This window comes from Lissotriton vulgaris, chromosome 5 (assembly GCF_964263255.1).
Source record: "Lissotriton vulgaris chromosome 5, aLisVul1.2, whole genome shotgun sequence".
NCBI lineage: Eukaryota > Metazoa > Chordata > Amphibia > Caudata > Salamandridae > Lissotriton > Lissotriton vulgaris.
The window spans coordinates 1,513,571,643-1,513,590,577 of NC_141693.1; positions in this window are offsets into that span (position 1 = coordinate 1,513,571,643).

Below are 18,935 nucleotides of genomic sequence, written 5' to 3' on the forward strand. Positions count from 1 at the left end.
ATGGTGTGACGCCATCGATAGTGCAGCCACTACTGCTTCTTCATAACCAAAAAAATGAAACCTTCGATATCCTTCGCTTAATGGCACATGCAATCATAAGCTATGCTTGTCTCGTTGATATTACGCGGTCGTATACATTTGCATGGCACCTGAATCTATATCCTCAGTTTGCGGCCGGCCCCTGTGGTTGTAGGCCTGCGCTTGTAATGCTTTGATAATTCAATAAAGGTTTCCAAAAAAAAAAAAAGAAAGGTACGGAACTGTTAATAAATTAACCCAAAAGAAGATCACAAAATAACAATGCGGACAAATTAATACTGACGCTATTGGCACCAATCCCTCTAACTCTGCAGGTAACAAATTAAAATTCAATAGAACTTTGGCCGGCCAAGTCTCAGTAGCCACTAAGGGTAAAAAAGTTGGGCAGCTACCAAGGACGTAATTGTTAGATTTACCTGTAGCTGAGTAGAGACCAAAAGGCAGCAACTCAATGTTTAATGGTGAACTAATGTGATGAATTCTACTTTTTCTGTTATGTGATGCTGTATTTCCACATGTATTTTACAGCATAACAAAAAAAAATGGGTTACGCCGGTTTTCATGTCCGCATGATTCAATACAGTAAGCAAACATTCGTTCTGCTACTATCACTCATGGAGAAAAAAAAAATATATATATTTTTTCAATTGAGGCCCCTATAATGAGCTACCCATTAAATGTGACATAGAACTCAAATTCAAAAGATGAGGGGGGTGGGGGGTGGGGGGGGGGGGGAGAATTAATCAATCCCAAGAAAAAGGTCTCCCAATTTTTTTGGGGAAAAAATCATTATTTATAGTAAAGTTGATAGTGTATCCACACACAAAATAAAATACATACAACATATCATTGATCACATATATAAATCACATCACATTACAAACATAGGCAAGTGTAAACATTACATAAATATGTACATCAAAAAACATTACAATATGTATGTGATGATCTAAAGCATCAGAATCTTCTGATAACGTCCTATTCTTAATTTTTAATAATATGTCAAATCATCAGAGTTGAATTGTACAGTCACTTATTTGACATTTAGTGGAATGTTTTAATAAGCACGTCAACGTTTCGACCCCTCGTTATGTCGCAAAAACTTAATTTGTCAGTCTGGGGTCTTCATCAGGACTACATAAAAGTGTGTGAAACCTTATTAATGCGATGTAGCGTCTTCAATAATCCATAAATCAAATGTAGATAACAGAGAATGAGATCCCACTTCATCCACCTTCTCGGTGTTTGTATCAACAATCCAATTTACAAAACCAAGACACGATCAGGCCATAAATCTCCATAAAAAACTGCGTAATAATCACTGTCTCTCGAGTTGTCTATGCCTCAACACCCTGCATATCTTCCTGTCCGACCATCCTGGGTGAATCCTCATTTCAATGTAGAAAATCAATGAGACACTTGTATTGCTGTAGATTGTAGTTCTACTCCCAACTCAATTGGGTTGACAAAAAACAATCCAGTCAACCTTGGGTGCAAAGATTGTCACCTCAAGCCAAAAAACGTGATATTACTCCCAAATCAGTTTGCTAAGAAAGGCCAATCAAAACATTCGGGGCGCAAGGGCTGTCACCTCGAGCTTCTAACGCTCACCGCCATCCAACACGCCAACAATGGTGCGTGTGAAGAAATAGGCAAATTTTAATCTGAAATCCTTTCACAGAGGTTACAATTGAATGGAATTAACATGTCGCATAACGGCTAGCTCGAATTTATCAACCTGTCATAGGTTGTTGGGGGTACCTTATCCTGTATACATTAATACTAGCTGAGGCGTTCGCGTGGAAGCTGCTGTCGGGGTCTTGCTATCGAGGCCTTTAAGGAGGTACAAAGGGTTGACATCTTGCAGCCTCAGTCTGGTACCAGTGGGGTACCATATACTCCACGTTTATTAAACTGGCTGTCAGTCACCCTGGCACTTCACCGGCCCTGTTGCGGGCTAGGGGCCCGGTGCTGCTATCAGAAAAGGAGGACGCTGACAGCGGAGTTCCTATGAGGACAGCAGACAGCCTCTGAGTGACTGCGGATCTCATGCGTCCTGACGCACATCCCCAGGGACCCGCCCGCCATGCGTGTATCGGCACCACAAACAGATGCGCCCAGCCTTTCCACTGGGGCCTGTGTTGCATGTTTTAGTTTTGATGTTGTCAGACTCTGTGTCAATAGGAAGTCTGAATGTCGGACAATGCACTCAGCTGAGTGAGTGGAAGCAGGAAGGATAAAAAGGGGACACATAGCTCGTGGTACCCCCAGAACACGTGACAGAGCTTCTGGGGCAGGATGCAGCGGAGATGGCCCAGAGCAGGAGCATTTTGCAGTGTTTACATCGGGGCCAACGATCACTATGACATTAACAAAGGGGGAAAAATTGAAAAGCTTCAGACGCAAAGGGCTTGTTTTGTTCACTGGCATCTTAGATCAAACAGTGTGTCAGGAGCCCCAGGTCGCTGCCAGCAAGAAATGCAAGTGCTGGAATCTACTCTGCAGTGCTGTGTATCTCTCTCCAGCAAACAGATGTGCAGCTTCCGGGAATCTATCCGATTTCACAAAGAGCACTTCATATCTGCTTCATGTTTTAGCTCTGACACGTTTCAGACAGTTCGCAAAGTAAGACTTGGAGGCTGCGTGCCCACCTGCTTCTGCGCATAGTGCTTTCTGTCTACAGAAAACAGGCCTTACAGAAACTGATCGTGTCAAGGAGTCCAGATGTTTGGCACTGACACCTATGGACTAGAAACATTACTACATCATGTGCACATATGCTACAGATGGTGATGTCATATTCCTTGATTAAGGCGACTAAGAACAAGCATTAAAGTTAAAAGAAACGCGCGTCCGCAAAAGTAAACATGACCGCCATGTGTTTCCAATTACTGCGACTGCGAGACAGGCAAATGTAATTAAGCGCGGGCGCGATAATTGGAAACAGTTAGCGACGCTGCTCACTCCCGCAAGGTGGATGCCATACAAGCACTAGTACTTATTGGAAACAGTGAGTACATGCACAAGTTTTCCAAAAAGTACAGATCGATTCCAAGAGGTCATCTCCCAAGTAGCGCTTGCACGTTGCGCTAGGCTCGACCTAAAAAGGGATATGAACCTGGTTGTTTACAAAAACCTTGAGTATGTGCTGTTAAAAAAAAGAGTAAACCAAAAGTAAAGGATTAGAATAGCATTGGAATTAGCAGTGAAGGAAATTCACATTGCTCTCTGAAGAAGTGAAGGAGTAGGAGAAACCGTAGAATGTGGAGTAATAAATTTAAGTCGAACAGCAAGATGTATGCTACCGTGGGAAATGTCCAGTGAAAGAAAAGGGTTTCGCTTTTCTACCTATGCACTTTTCTTAGGATTCCTGCTGAATGCTGTAAGGAAAGAAGTCAGTCAATCAATCAAATTCTTTATTCAGATTTATTCATAAAATAGACAAAGATCATATATATAAAAGTGGCTTATATCCTCCACAAATATAAAACAAATCATACAAAATATATTAAAATTTTAGAATATTAAAATAAATATTCAGGGCCTATTCAGCAAATAGTGCAAATTACGTATTTCTATAATGATTCCAGAGTTATTTACATACATTAACAGACAAAAACATTGTAGCACTATTTAAAAAGGAGCAATAGTAAAATACAAATCTGCCACGCCCATTCCGGGGAATTGAGATATCCCTACAGCCTTTTCAGTTTTCTTCATAGGGTAAGCGTAAACCGTCCAAATGAGATGGTGATTTTCGCCTACAAAGAGCCATTTTAATATAAATGAGGATTGTAGAACACGTGCACATTTCTCAGTAATTTAAAAAATGCAAGGGTTCCTGATGGTAAATAACACCTTGTGACAGTAAAAGAGATGGCAGAATAGAAGATCTAATAGCACCGTAAAATTTGCAAAATAACATAAAATGAGTTTAACAACTAGAACTGTTCGTGATGGATTTGTCGATCGCACCTCTTTTGTCATGTGCCACTGTATTTGCATAGAGGACTGCAAGCAATTGTCTTAATGTGGTGCTATACAGTACGAATGCATCATACTACCCTAAATGCATACTACACTTTGGCAAAAACCTCTGTGTTAATATGAGAGACCAAAGTACCCAAGCACTCCCTATAACAATCAACATAGAGTGTTTCCACCCTTCATATTATTTCATAGTTCCCACATTTAGACAACAAGAGCCATATGTTTGTTGAATGAAGCTTGTATTTGAGTCAGGGAAAATAGCAGAAGTGTTTCTGCAAACAGGTGACTTTTTGTAGGCTGTAATTACAGATGCACAAGTACATCAATAACATATTGTGTGTATGTACACTACTGACATTTCATCTACATTAGTTATGCATATAATATTGTATTGTGGCAAAATTCAAGGAAAGAAAAGAAAGCCCTAGCCGTGTCCCCATGCGAAGAAAGAGTTTATATTATTTCATGCTATCCATTTAGATGAAATGCCAACTATGTACAATGCAAAAGAAAAGCAGCCATGAGCAGTGTACTTGTGGTGCACACCCCTGTTGAGAGAGGAAACAGCGAGCAGTGTCCTTGTCGTGCACAACCGTGTTGAGGGTGGAAAGAGAAAAGACAAAAGGTTACCAAGATAATAGTGTATGTGGTCATCCAAGTGGTAAACACAGAACCTGCAGCAAAGAATGTTAGGAAGATCAAGCACAAAGGTTCATTAGTCCTTTGACTGACCTAAAATAATGGTCGAGTAGTCATAATCCTGTAGAATGGCGAGTGTAGTTAACTGATAATAAGAGGGAAAGTAAATGATTTATTCATCTGTCAAAATTCGTAAAAGAGAGATATATTCCTCATGTGTATCTCTGATATCAGACCTACAGTTAGCGTTATAGGTCAATTGAGTCACCTGAATTAAGCCCAAGCGTTCAGCTGTCCAAAAATGTACACCCTTAGTATTGAGGAGTGAATTGCAGATGGTCAATTAACCAGCAAGTAAGTTATCCTAAGGAGAAGTGATAATGTTATACGACATCCTTGTATGAAATCCTAGTTTGTCGATTGCAGTAAATTGGAAGAAAAAATATTAGTTATATGTGTCGCTGACAAATGACTTGTAGTGAGAGGTAATATTCAATTGTACATTCTAAGTTAAGGAAAGTCTCCAGCTGTCCAAATAGTATATCCTGGACACGGGCCGTACCTCGAAGCCTGCCAGGACCCCCTGCTTGTGGCGACCTAGTGAGTGATTGTGGCCCGGGGCAGCAGACTCGACGGCCGCCATTTCCTGGCGGCGCGAAGCGATCAGTCGAGGCAGATGGAGGCTCAGCTGGGGAAAAGGGGTCACCTGATAGAGGTGGAGGGCACTGCACCGGATACCCCTTGCTGGATGGGGTCCCCTCGCAGCCCGGACGGCACAGCATTGCAACCACCTGAGAGGCAGTACATTTAGAGATTGCCTGAATTCAACAAGGCGCCCGCGGCAGACGCCATTCCTCGTATGGGCACTGGGGCCTCTGATACAGCGACAAATCTACACCAGGGGAGGAGTGGCACACAATCTCCACATCACTAGGGCGCCTTACATCATATAGCTCCAAAAAGTTGATAGGGCCAATTGAATATGTAGAGACTACTATGCATTTTAACCTGTCCTCTAGAATCATCAGGAGGCAGCGGTCAAAGGATCTCAAAATACCCGGGTGCCTGACCTCGACAATGGCCACCACACAAACGAACTAAACAACTAGGGCCTAGATGTAGGTAATTTTATTTTACCACTTCTTAAATACCGAATTTTACCGATTCGGTATTTAAGAAGTGGTAAAATAGAGGGGGGGGGGATGTAGGTATTACAGAATCGGTAAATACCGAATCGTTAAGATTCGGTATTTACCGATTCTGTAAATACCGATTCGGTAATGCCCATTGATTCCTTTGGGCATTGAAGCCCATAGGAATCAATGGGCATTACCGAATCGGTATTTACCGATTCGGTAAATACCGATTCCAGCAAGGGTGCAGGGGGTGTCACTTTGACACCCTCTAGCACCCCAAATACAGGCATGTGTGCCATGTGGCACACAGACATGCCCTAAGGGCATGTCTGTCTGTCACATGGCATAGGTGTGCATGCACACATGTACATACACACCTGGATTCGGTATTTTATCACCCAATTGGATTGGGTGGTAAAATACCGAATCTGAAAGGCCTTTGGGACTCAGAAGAGTCCCACCTACATCTAGAAGTTACCGAATCGGTAAAAATACCGACTCGGTATTTTACCGATTCGGTAAATTTACCGAATCGGTAAAATTGACCCCCTACATCCCAAACACTCATTTACCGGTCGGTAACGGCCAAAATCGGCCGTTACTAGCCGGTAAATGGTCACCTACATCTGGCCCTAGGCTCCTACCTACTATTCCTCACTCTCAAACCTCTTCTCACTCCACTGGACTACAGCAAATAGAGAAGCCCCTCCACCCACACCAGACTCCATGGACTGCCTCATTGAACTTACACCAGCGAGGCTAGGGGTGCTCCCCAACCATACCCACCCACCTGACTCACCCATCATGACATAAATTATGGGATCTTCCTCCGACCGTTGAGACCTAGCTAGCTGACCGATGCCCGGTGGAGCCTCCTGTTAGCTAAAGAAGAGATGGGCTGTGGACTTCTTCCTCAGCCGTCACCTACCCAGCCAGACTTTGGGCGGACTTTCCTTCGTCTCTCCGTTGTATCTCCCCCTACCCCTTGACCCTTTCCCCTACCCTTCTACGCTCCATTTTATATCTCGTCGTCCTTTGCTCTTTAAATGTTTTTTAACCAAGACCTTGCTATTTGACCGATGCCCAGTGGAGCTACCGGATAGCCAAAGAGGAGATGGGCCGTGGACTTCCCCCTAGGCTGTCACCTACCCAGCCGGACTTGGGGCAGACTTCCTACGTCTCGCCGTCGTATCGCCCTCCTACTCCTTCACTCTACCCCCTTACCCTTCTATGCTCCATTTATCTTATCTATGCTCTTTAAATGTTTTACTAGTAACTTATGTAACCTAGTAACTGATGTAATTTTGTGGAACCTCATGTAAAGTGCTCTGGTACCTTTGGGTCTAGCCAGCGCTATATAAAACTCATTAAATAAATTAAAATAAATATCCTTAGTATCAAAAAGTGGATCCCAGATTATCTATCCACCAGTGAGAAAGATATCCTAAAGAGAAATGATAATATTCAATGTAGTTATTCTTTTTTAAATGTAAATTGTATAGCACAAGTCGTGTCTTTGATTAATGAAGGAAATGCAACTGTAAAATTCCCACCTGTAGAAGCAGATTTCGTCCCTCTGTTGTAAATCGCTACTGGTTAATGCAAAACAGGAAGAGCCATGATAATCCCCCTGCAGTTGGAAAGACCCGTACATCAGAGAAAGAAAGTAAGTCATATACTTCATTATTGCAAAATGTAACATGACATTGACATATTTTTAACCATTGTCTACGTGTACCGGTAAATCCACAATTATGTTACCAAGAAGACATTCTTGTCCCCCCTGTGTGGTGTGCAGGTAAAAAGAAAACCACATTGAATATTATCATTTCCCTTTCTCACATACAATCGAACATTACTGATGACTGTAAGTTGTTTGTCAGTGACACCTATAACTAATATTTTTTCTTCTGATTTACTGGAATTGACAAACTACGTTTTAGTACAAGGATCTCATATAGCAATATCCTTAGGATAACTTTCTTGCTGGTTAATAGACCATCTGGGATTCACTCCTCAATACTAAAGATGTACATTTTTGGATAGCAGGACGTTTGGGCTTAATTCAGAAGACTCTATTGACCTATAACGTTAACTGTAAGTCCAATATCAGAGATACACATGAGGAATATGTCTCTCTTTTACTGCATTTGACAAATGACTAATCATTTACTTTCCCTTTTCTTATCAGTTAACTACATAGCTCGACGTATACTCGTCATCCTACAAGATTATGACTATTCAACCATTATTTTATGTCAGTCAAAGGACTAATGAGCCTTTGTGCTTGATCTTTCTCACTTTATTCTTTGGTGCAGGTACAATATTTACCACTTGGATGAACACGTATACACTATTATCTTGGTAACTTTTTGTCTTTTCTCTTTCCACCCTCAACAGGGGTGTGCACCAGAAGTACACTCCTCACAGTTGCTTTCCTATTACTTTGTATAAAGTTGGTATGTCATCCAAATGGATAGCATGAAATAATATACACCCTTTCTTCGCATAGGGACACGGCTAGTGTTCTCTTTTCCTTCCTTTAGTTTTGCTATAAAACAATATATGTATAACTAATGTAGATAAAATGTAAGTAATGTATATACACAAAATATTTTAGCGACTGATATACTTTTATATATGTAATTACAGCCTTGAAAAAGTCACCTGTATGATGAAGCGCGTGTCAGCTGTTTTTCCTGACTCAAATACATGATTTGTTCAACAAACATCTGGCTCCTGTCGTCTAAATGTGGGAACTATGAAATAAAATGAAGGGTGGAAACACTCTATATTGATTGTTATTGGGAGTGCTTGGGTGCTTTGATCCCTCAACATAAAATGAGGCATCGACTGTTGTCTTTCCATCACACGGGCATCTCTGTAAGTTTCGGGGCCACAGATCTTTTTTCGGAAAGACCACTAAATGATGTTTCGTGTGTAGGTGTAATCTGGTCAACAAAAATCGTCCTAGGTTTTTTTCACACCTACCAAGTTGCCTTGTATCCCCGGACCGTATTGGCTCATAGAGTACCTATTTATTGTAGGTTTGATTTTTTTTCCCGGCGTTCTCTACACATCTTTCTTTTACCCACCATGATGGATTTAATGTCCTTTTTACTAAATTGCAAGATACTGTGAGGCTCTAACAGGTTCCGGTCTTCCTCCTAATCGGGCAATAGGGTATTTATGTACCAAAGCCAAGGTATTTTATCAAAATGGTTCTAACCCACGCAATACTCAATGATCTCCCTGGTGAACTTAGTACCCTACTTTGACCAGATACGGTGCCAATTAATCAATGTATTACCATGGATAATGTTTTCTAGGTACCCAATACCAAGTTCGTTGTACTATAAAGGTGGAAGTTGAACTTGGCACTGCATAAAGTCTACGAAGGAAAATGTTGTCTTGGACCTGCAACTGATAACTCTTTTCCTTACCCCATATCGGAGAGCCGTACAAAGCTGCCCAAAGGCATTTGCCTCTGTACAATTTCTTAGTTTCTCTTATTAACTTGCTGCCTGTTTTTTTAGCAAATCTTAAACAAATAGCCGCAATAGCCCTTATAAATTATAGTTTGGCGGTTTCCAGATGAGGTAGCCAGTCACTTTTCTGTGAGAAAGTAATGCCCAGGTAATTAAAAGATTTTAACTCTACTAATTGTTGGCCCTGGACATAGTGCCTCTTCCCTAATTTGTGCTTTTCCCCACAAACCATAGTGTATGTCTTAGTTAAATTCAATTGAAAGAAGTCTTTCTCATTGTTCAAGTAACTAGGCCAAAAATCTCACCACTCTCAGTATAAGGGCTACATCTTTGTGCTTCCAAGACGTTTTCTCACAAATTGATGGCCTCTCACTGAAGTTTGAGTACAAAAACAGCCAATGTGTGGCACTGTTGATTGACAAAGGAGTCAGCACATACAAGGGTAAAAGGAATTTTTTTTATTTTTCAGGTGAGCAACAAAATCGAACAATAAGGGACATCCGGGAGTTTCAGTTCACCCTTGGAAAAGGACTAGCCAGAAGCTTTACTTTACATTCATTTTTGTCATATAATAAATGTTTTGCAGGGCGCTGTCTGTTCAGTACATCAAAAGAACACTTGATTGTGAATCCTCTTTCGAACCAAACAATTACTTTTCTTGCAGAAAGTGCTCCCACTTTTGAAGTGGAAACTATATAGTCTGCTTTCTCTTTTGCCTCACCGTCTAGAATTACATTTATGGTATGTCACCATGGGCTTACTGACCTCTGGAACGTGGCTAGGCTCTGGAGCATTAGTGCAAAGCATGAGGTGTAGTGATAAGAAGGCTAGTGAGAAACTTTCTTTCTACAGTATGATGCCTTTACCCCTAAGTTCTTCTTTGGATGATTCCAAAGATCCAAGCTCTGTGTTACCAACAAGGGTAGGGATAACTGTTGTTTTGTATTGCATTACACCACACCAAGTGCCTTTTTTTCTATTGCTTTGGTTTTTATTCCGGTTAGGAAAGTGGGCTGTATTCCACTTGGACTCGAGTGTAAGCAAATGTACAGCTGGCTTCTAGGAGAGAAAGCACCAAGACTGCAATGCGAGGATCATTAATGTGTGTTTGTGGTTTACCATAGTCGCTCAGGGCCATGGGTCTGTGAGTTACACTTGCAAATGTATAATCTGTTGCCGACTGGATCCTATTGAAGGGGCATTATCCCAGTTAGAAATATCATTAACTATTGAAACATCACTTTCAACAAATCATACTAACCTGTTGTGAGTTCTGTGCCCTCTTGGGACAAAGTAATATGCATGAGCGTGAACTTAATGACAGTAATGTGGTCCCATCCAGCGCATTGTTTCCCTGTCATACATTGGGGTACAGTGAAGGCATGTTTATGTCAATAAAAAACTAATGTCCCATTCTTTATATTTTTTTTCACTCCTTCCCTTGTGGATAATAGCAGCTAGGGTAATAACACTATACCAAGAGCCCCTGCTGCTCTTCCCTAAACAAGTTTCCTCAGTGTCTATACAACTGGTATTTATAGATCACACGACCTGATAAATTACATTAACATCAGTATACCTGAACAATGTGATGGAGTTACAAAGTGTAGCCTGTGCTCAAGCTTAGCTGACGTTGCATGCTAATTTCCATAAGAGCGTGGCTGCACCACACAGACACTCAGGTGTGACTGTGGTTTTAATGGTCCTGTGGTTTTAATGGTTTTAATTGTTGTTTCTTATTCATGGGATTGTACATACATTTATACCTTGACATATGTTTTATAGCGGGTATCTGATGTATTTTCTGTTTTTGCACATTGCTTTTATGATTGTAAAAATCAAGCTTTATGAACTTGGACTGGAGAAGATGCCTATGGCCGGTTTTCGGGCATGCTAATGTGTAATTTGTTACTCATCATTGCGAGGCATGTTTTGTGTGTCCTGGGGCGGTCTGTGTTTAATAAGTAATTTACAAGTGAATTTTGACGCTACTGGTCCCATAGTCATACCCTGTTTCACACAAATTGGATATCCAAGATGACGATTAGGTATTTAATGCTCTATGGTCATTGAAGTAGAGCAGTCAAGGCTTAATCTGTGAATTCAAATGACCGAAGGTATTAGTGTCTTAAGCCGGATTTGTGATGGCTTTTTGTCAGTGATCTCCACAGCCTCCAGAAGTCCATGGTTAATCCATGGTTTGGATTGTTCCATCCAGTTAACAGGGCAAGGTGCTGTGATAAGTCTGTCCTAGTTTAAATTAATAGCCCTTGGTGCATTGTGGGAAACCTCAGTGGGTGTGAGCCTGTACGGCTGTTTCTTAAAAGAGCCCACCACCCTAACTGGACAAAGTCCAAGATGTTTGTACAGGGTGCCCAAGCCCAGTTCAAAATAATACTTGGTCTGTAGTTAAGTGGGGTAGCATGGGTGTAGTAGTTGTCAATTCCAGGCACCAAGTAGGGCAGATAGGGAAGTCACCTGCGGGTCCCACTATGCACGCCTGGTTATTGGCCCTCCGTCGGGCCTTAGTGGCTGAACACGAAACTCGGTCATCTCATGCTCTACGTTTGCCCTCAAGGACCCAGCCTGTAGACTGGGAACATTATTAATCTATAATAGAAGCCAAACGTATGGGGGTGTACACAAACTCATAACATATCAGTGGCACTGCAGCCATGATCCACCAAAATGCCTAAAGGAAACAACTACCCATATAGGCTCTATGAAGGGGCCACGTGCAACTACACCCTCTTTCTCTCTTACACCCCCCACCGTTCCTCCCTTTTAGATATAGAGCCACACACTGCTCAGAATTCACGCGTGCACTTATATATTTATGGAAACTAGCCATGCCACAAGGTGATTTTACCTACGCACGCAAGCCCGTCACACCTGGATCACTCTGAGAAATTATGGTTATGCAATCTCTTCCCTCCCACTCTTGCACCTTACACATGTTTACATACTTTGCAGTAATAAATGTTGGCATATAGCAAAGATAGCCGTCACTTATGTATGATACACACCAGGAAGGCATCTCAGTTATGGTGGATAATGTTTGTTATGGTAAGAATGTACAGTTATTAATGTTAAAGTACTTTGGCAAAGATTAATATTTCTGACCTACGACTATTGCATCAATCATAATCTGTCGCCCCCACCCCGTGGGCATTTGTGTTCATGACGATATATATACAATGGGTATACTGATACAGATCTTGTACTATTATATGCTTGTTTGAAAACTTAATAAATATTATTAATAATGAAAAAAGTAGGACAGCTAGGGAAAAAGACTAGTTTGGGGCTCAAAATTTAGCAGGCAGCTCCCAGGGACCATAGGCTAAATAGCGAAGGCACTCACAATTCCCTTGCGAAACGCTACTTCAGAGGCAACGTCTCATTGCTGCATTGTCTCAGTGAAGGTTTTCAGTTTGTTGGGGGTACTCATGGGCCAGTGGTACCGACTAAACTTACTTGCTTGACAGACAAAACTAGCATTCAGGGTGATCTCTTAACTCTGGATTGGCTGTGGCTAGAAAGACCACTCAAACAGTTCCAAAATAAGGCGACTCATTGCAGACAACAGGATTCTATCCCAAGACCTGGGTTAAAAAGACAACTCTTATTGTTCCATTAGGGCTGGATCTGGGTAAAGACTGACATCTCTTGGGTCAGGGCAGGTATCTGGTGGGAACACTGCTTTGAATAGGCACACAATTAAAATTTATAAAAAGGTTCTCCAGTTACCAAAGTCTGCATCTGCTGCACAGATAAGACTAGAGTTGGGGCTACTAAACTACGATGCCTCAGACATCGGGTTATACCTGAACCTCTGCCACAAACTGAGGCAGGCGGTCCCTGGCACACTGGAATCCTTAGTCTGGTTAGAAATCTCCCAGAAAAATTCAGGTGGAACGTTTGGTCGCCTTTTCAAGGATGTAATCCAGCAATTCTCAGCGAGTGAATTATGGGCCCTTAACCCCGGTCAGTCAACTTTTAAAATGGGGATTAAAAAATGTGCGAGAATGAAATCGCTTATCATGGTCCAAGCACTTTTTTCAAAACGCAGCCACGCATGGGCTCTTTTACACTCATACAGCCGGTTAGTCCCTGCCTCTTACTTGGCCTGCACATACACATTTTACCTTAAGCGTAGTTTTACCGCCATCAGAATGGGTGATTGGCGATTTCTGCAGGATCTACCCTCATGGCGACGCACGGCAGAGGACACAACTTGCAGAGGATGTGGCAAAGCAGCTGAGACTCTGAAGCATGTGGTTTGCCTCTGCCCAGCCTTTAACACTGAACGTAGGTCCAAACTCAAAGCTGAATGGAACAACCAGGGCGTCCGATCCTGTAGGCAAGCCATTGTGGCGGCTTTGAATCCAGAAAACACCGTTTTAAATACAAAACTCACAAAATTCATTCAGCTGGCATACCGCACTCTAACCAAATTGGGTCCTTCTTATGCACCCCCCCCCTCATAACTACCTTTTAATTCTGACGTTCCCCACAACAGTTCTTAATTCTGAGGGGGGACAAATCTAAAACCAAATTTTAACATAGAGATTAGGACTGTTGACGGTCCTGCACTTGCACGGCATCATGGACAACGGGTACTTTACAAAAGGGTTGATGGGAAAAGTTTCTCGCATAATATGTTTTAACCTATTCTCCTTCTCATCATTGTCGCCCTGTGTTTTTATTTTTATTTAAAACCATAATGGACTAAGGAGGCCCAAGAGCTGATAACCTCCTTTTCTTTTTATTACTGCTGGCTAATTAACTGTTACATGCTTTTTTTGCCTTTTAACAGTAGCTACACAATGTAAACTTTGGAACTTCTTTTAAAGATATATGTTTATATCTAAATAAGGATATTTTTTGATTTGATTTGATTTGATGGTGGGTCATAGACGATTTATGGTTGCCAAACATGGCATTCTGAAATATACGTAGAGAGGTCCTTATGTTTTGATGCAGCAATTGCTTCTTGGGCGAATCTGATAAATTGCTCTGCAAAATCCATGTCGTTCTTGGGCATTTCTCTCCCTCAAGACTTTTCTATTTGCTCATTAAGTAGCTGAGCTTCCTTGAAGCACAGTGCAGTAGCAGCTTTTAGTTTAGCTTATGTTTAGTCTTAAGGATAGAATCCGCAACAATGTTCCTGTATGCGGTAAAGTGTGGATGTCCAGGAGTAGGCATCCTCCTTGAAGTCCTTGTGGCAACAAAGTACTTGTCCTTGGGAGATAGTATTTATCCAGGGTGGGCCCACTGGTGGAAATTAATGTCCACCAAAAAGTCATCTTTATTTTAAGCACTCATATAGTCCTGGGTGTTCCATTTTTCCTTTGTTTTTTTTACTATTATTCATAGGAAGTGCTGATTCCACTAGGTCAAGATGGTTTGTGGATTCTTCTCAAAATTCCTTGGCAAAAGCACTCTGGCGCTCCATCATTGGGTCTGTTATGATGAGTTCTTCTAAAGAAATGATAAGTCTGCTCAATAATCAAAGTAGGTTTTATTGCTAGAAAGTATCCATGCAGGCCAGGTCGCTCCCCTCCTGCCGCACAGCTCCACCTGTGCGCCAGTGCCTCCACCCTCGCTGCCGCAAGTTCTATCCTGTTATCAGTTGTGCTGACTGTTTTCTCGTTTTCCTTCTGCTGCCACTTTTATTCCCCTTTGCTGTGTGCCTTTCTCATAGTACTGTAGTTTACCATTATCACTGTTTTGTAAGCTTTCTTGCCCTCTTTTTTTAGCGCCCTGCCCGGTTCCCCCTCCCCCTTTTTCCTTCTCTACCCTCGCCCGATTCCCACCGCGGACCCCCTGCGGCCCCGCCCCCTCGCCGCCCCGCTCCCGCCTCCCAGCTGCTCCTCCCTCCCTCCCCGCCTTACATGACGGCCACTGTGCGGACGCGCCACTGGCACGCTGAAGGCACGCCAAAGGCAAGCCTGTCTGCGCCCGTCGGTGCCTGGACCATACCCAGCACCAGAAACCCTGGACCCGGCACCGCCATGCCACCAGACTCCACTACGACACCAGCACCCTCCACGCACTCAATGCTGGCCGAAACCACACCTGCTTCCAGGCCGCCCCGAAACGGACCCACGGACCCTTTTCCTTCCGCACCTGCAGCTTCGCCTGCGACAACCACCAAACCTCCAAGTTCCAAACCCAAACACCTCCGCTGCATACTTCTCAACACCCGCTCCGCACGCAAACATGCCGTCGAGCTCTGGGACCTGCTCGACACCTCCGCCCCAGACGTGGCCTTCCTGACCGAGACCTGGTGGAACGACTCCTCGGCACCCGACATCGCCATAGCCATCCCGGACAGCTACAAGATCACCCGCAGGGACCGCACCAATGGAGTCGGACGAGTAATAGCCATCCTCCACAAGTCCACCCTCAAGGTCGCCACCCACACTGACGACTCCCTCAACACCGCCTAACACCTGCACTTCCGGATCCACACCGACCCCAACACCACCCTTAGAGGAACACTCATCTACAGAGCCCCCGGACCATGGGCGCAGTTCAGCGACTCCATTGCCGACCTCGCCAGCACCCACGCACTCGCCTCCATGGACTACATCCTCCTCGGGGACCTAAACCTCCACCTCGAGAACAACAACAATGCCAACTCCACCACCCTGATCGACAACCTCGCCAACCTCGGCCTCAGACAACTCGTCACCACACCCACCAACGCCGCTGGCCACACACTGGACCCCTTCTTCTCCACAGGCTCCCACTTCACCTTCAACCACACCACCGAACTCCACTGGACCGACCACCGCTGCATCCACTTCACTTTCAAGAAATCAACCACACACCACCGCACCCAACAGCTACCTCGCCGCCGCTGGAGCAAAGTCACCGACGACAAGCTGATCACCACCCTCGCACAAAACCCACCCACTGACCCCACCAACCCAGACGCCGCAGCACGCAACCTCAGACAGTGGATCGACGACTGCGCCAACACCCTCGCCCCGATCAAGAAACCCTCCAACAACCACTCCAGCAAGAGAGCCACCTGGTTCACAGACGAGCTCCAGACCTCCAAACGTGTATGCCAGAAACTGGAGAAAACATGGCTCCAAGAACACACACCGAACAGCCACGCAGCCCACAAGGACGCCACACGCAGATATCACCACCTCATCAGACTAGCCAAGTGATCCTCCTTCCAAAACTGCCTGGATAACAATGCACACGACAGAAAAAGAGCTCTTCAGCATCGTAAAGGTACTCTCCAACCCCCGCGCCAACACCAACGACATCCCACCATCACAAGAACTGTACGAGTCACTAGCCATCTTCTTCCACCGCAAGATCGCTGACATCCACATTCCACCTCCCCTGTGAACACCACCAGCGCCAACCACCTGACCTACTGGTCCAACATCAACTATGACGAGACACACAAGGTCATTAACTCCACCCACTCAGGATCTCCATCAGGCCTATGCCCACACCATGTATTCAACAAAGCAGACACAGCCATTGCACCCCAACTACAGAAGGTCATCAACATTTCCTTCGAAACAGCGACATTCCCGGAAAGCTGGAAGCACGCCGAAATCAACACCCTCCTCGAGAAACCCAAAGCGGACCCCAAGGGCCTCAAGAACTTCCGGCCCTTCTCCCTGCTCCCGTTCCCGGCAAAGGTCATCGATAAAATCGTCAACATGCAACTAAACCGTCCACCTCGAAGACAACAACATCCTGGACCCTTCCCAGTCCGGATTCAGACAAAATCACAGCACCGAGACAGCCCTCATCGCTGCCACAGACGACAACCAGCACACGGTATGCCATCGCACTCTAAAGACACACCTCCTAGAAGCCGAAATCCAAGAGAAGGCCCTTGACTGGACCACATCCTTCATCTCCGGCAGAACACAGAGCGTCCGCCACCAACATCGTCTGCGGCGTCCTCCAGGGCTCATCCCTCAGCCTGACGCTGTTCAACGTCTACATGGCCCCCCTCGCACAAGTAGCCTGCCACCATGACCTCAACATCATCTCCTACGCCGACGACGCCCAACTTATCCTCTCCCTCACCAAGGACCCATACATCACCAAAACTAACCTCCACGAGGGAATGAAGGCCGTCGCCGACTGGATGAGGAGCAGTCGTCTAAAGCTGAACTCTGACAAGACGAGGTCCTCATCCTCGGACCCACCCCCTCAGCATGGGACTACTCCTGGTGGCCAACCACTATGGGAAAAGCACCAACACCCACCGACCATGCACGCAACCTAGGATTCATCCTCGACTACTCCCTCTCCATGCCCAAACAGGTCAACGCCGTCTCCTCCTCCTGCTACAACACCCACCGCAGGCTCCGCAGGATCTACAAGTGGATCCCGACCGAAACAAGAAGAACGGTGACACATGCCCTCATCAGCAGCAGACTAGGCTACGGCAACTCACTCTACGCAGGAATCCCAGCCAAACACCTACGATGACTACAACGCATCCAAAACGCCTGATCGTCAACGTCCCCTGCCGCAACCACATCACCCCCCACCTGAGAAGCCTACACTGGCTCCCCGTCGACAGCACCCCTCCCTTCCCTCAGCGCCTTGAGACCCTCATGGGTAAGTAGCGCGCTTTACAAGTAGACTGATTGATTGATTGATGAACACCATCAAAGTGGTCTGAGTCCTTAAAGTACGAGAAACAGCTGAACCTTAAGTGTTTCATTAACCGGAGGACGCAGACTATGGAGGTCACACCTACATTCCTTACAGGGTCTTATCATGGCACCTTGACTCCTGCAAGTAACGCAGTCTCCAGATCAAGACAAAAAAGGAAAAATAAAAATTCTTGAATGGTTTTACAATGGTTTTTCAATGATCTGGACTCCCACCTAATCGGGGACAACGATAACATAGATCTGCAATTGATCTAAGTGATTTCTCCAGCCACAACTGTGCAATACGTTTTAAATTTAGGTTTCGACACACTATAGATAAAGGGTCAAGAAGTAAACTATTTTACAGTTTCTAAATTTTCCCTGGGCCTACAAAATATCTGAAATCGAACTCCAGTGGCCAGAACATAACGAAGCAAATAAGGACCTGAAGCTTGTAACATGCGCTTCTTTGTTTAGTCTGTCTGCTACAGTTGCGAGTGTTAACAGGATTTTCCATATTTGGATACTACAGAGCCAACACAAGAGAAGTCTTCAGGCTCCCTTGTTACCACGACCTAAGCCTTGAGGAAGTCACGGTGGTGACAAAACGTGCGTTGGCTGTTTCTGTACGACACGACAAAGAACTGGAATTCTAAAATTTACCATATAATCTGTCCTTTGTAAATGCTAAAAACTGTGAGAATGAAATCTATATGTTTTTTGAGGAAATAAATCACTGTGCAACTATTTAATCAAGTCTTTCTTATAATTCCTGTGACAGAAAGGTTCTCTCATCACTAGTCTTTTGTTTCTATTGCTATAGTAACCTTTATGCCAACTGTACACGGAATATCTAGAGTGCTGGGGTTCTGTTGTTTATGTATTTTGAACAAAGTCACTTTGTGCATTGTTCTTACCGATACTCTGGGTAGTGGGTTATCTTATCCCGAGTGGCACCTACTAGACTTCATGGTGTTTAGTACACCCATGTG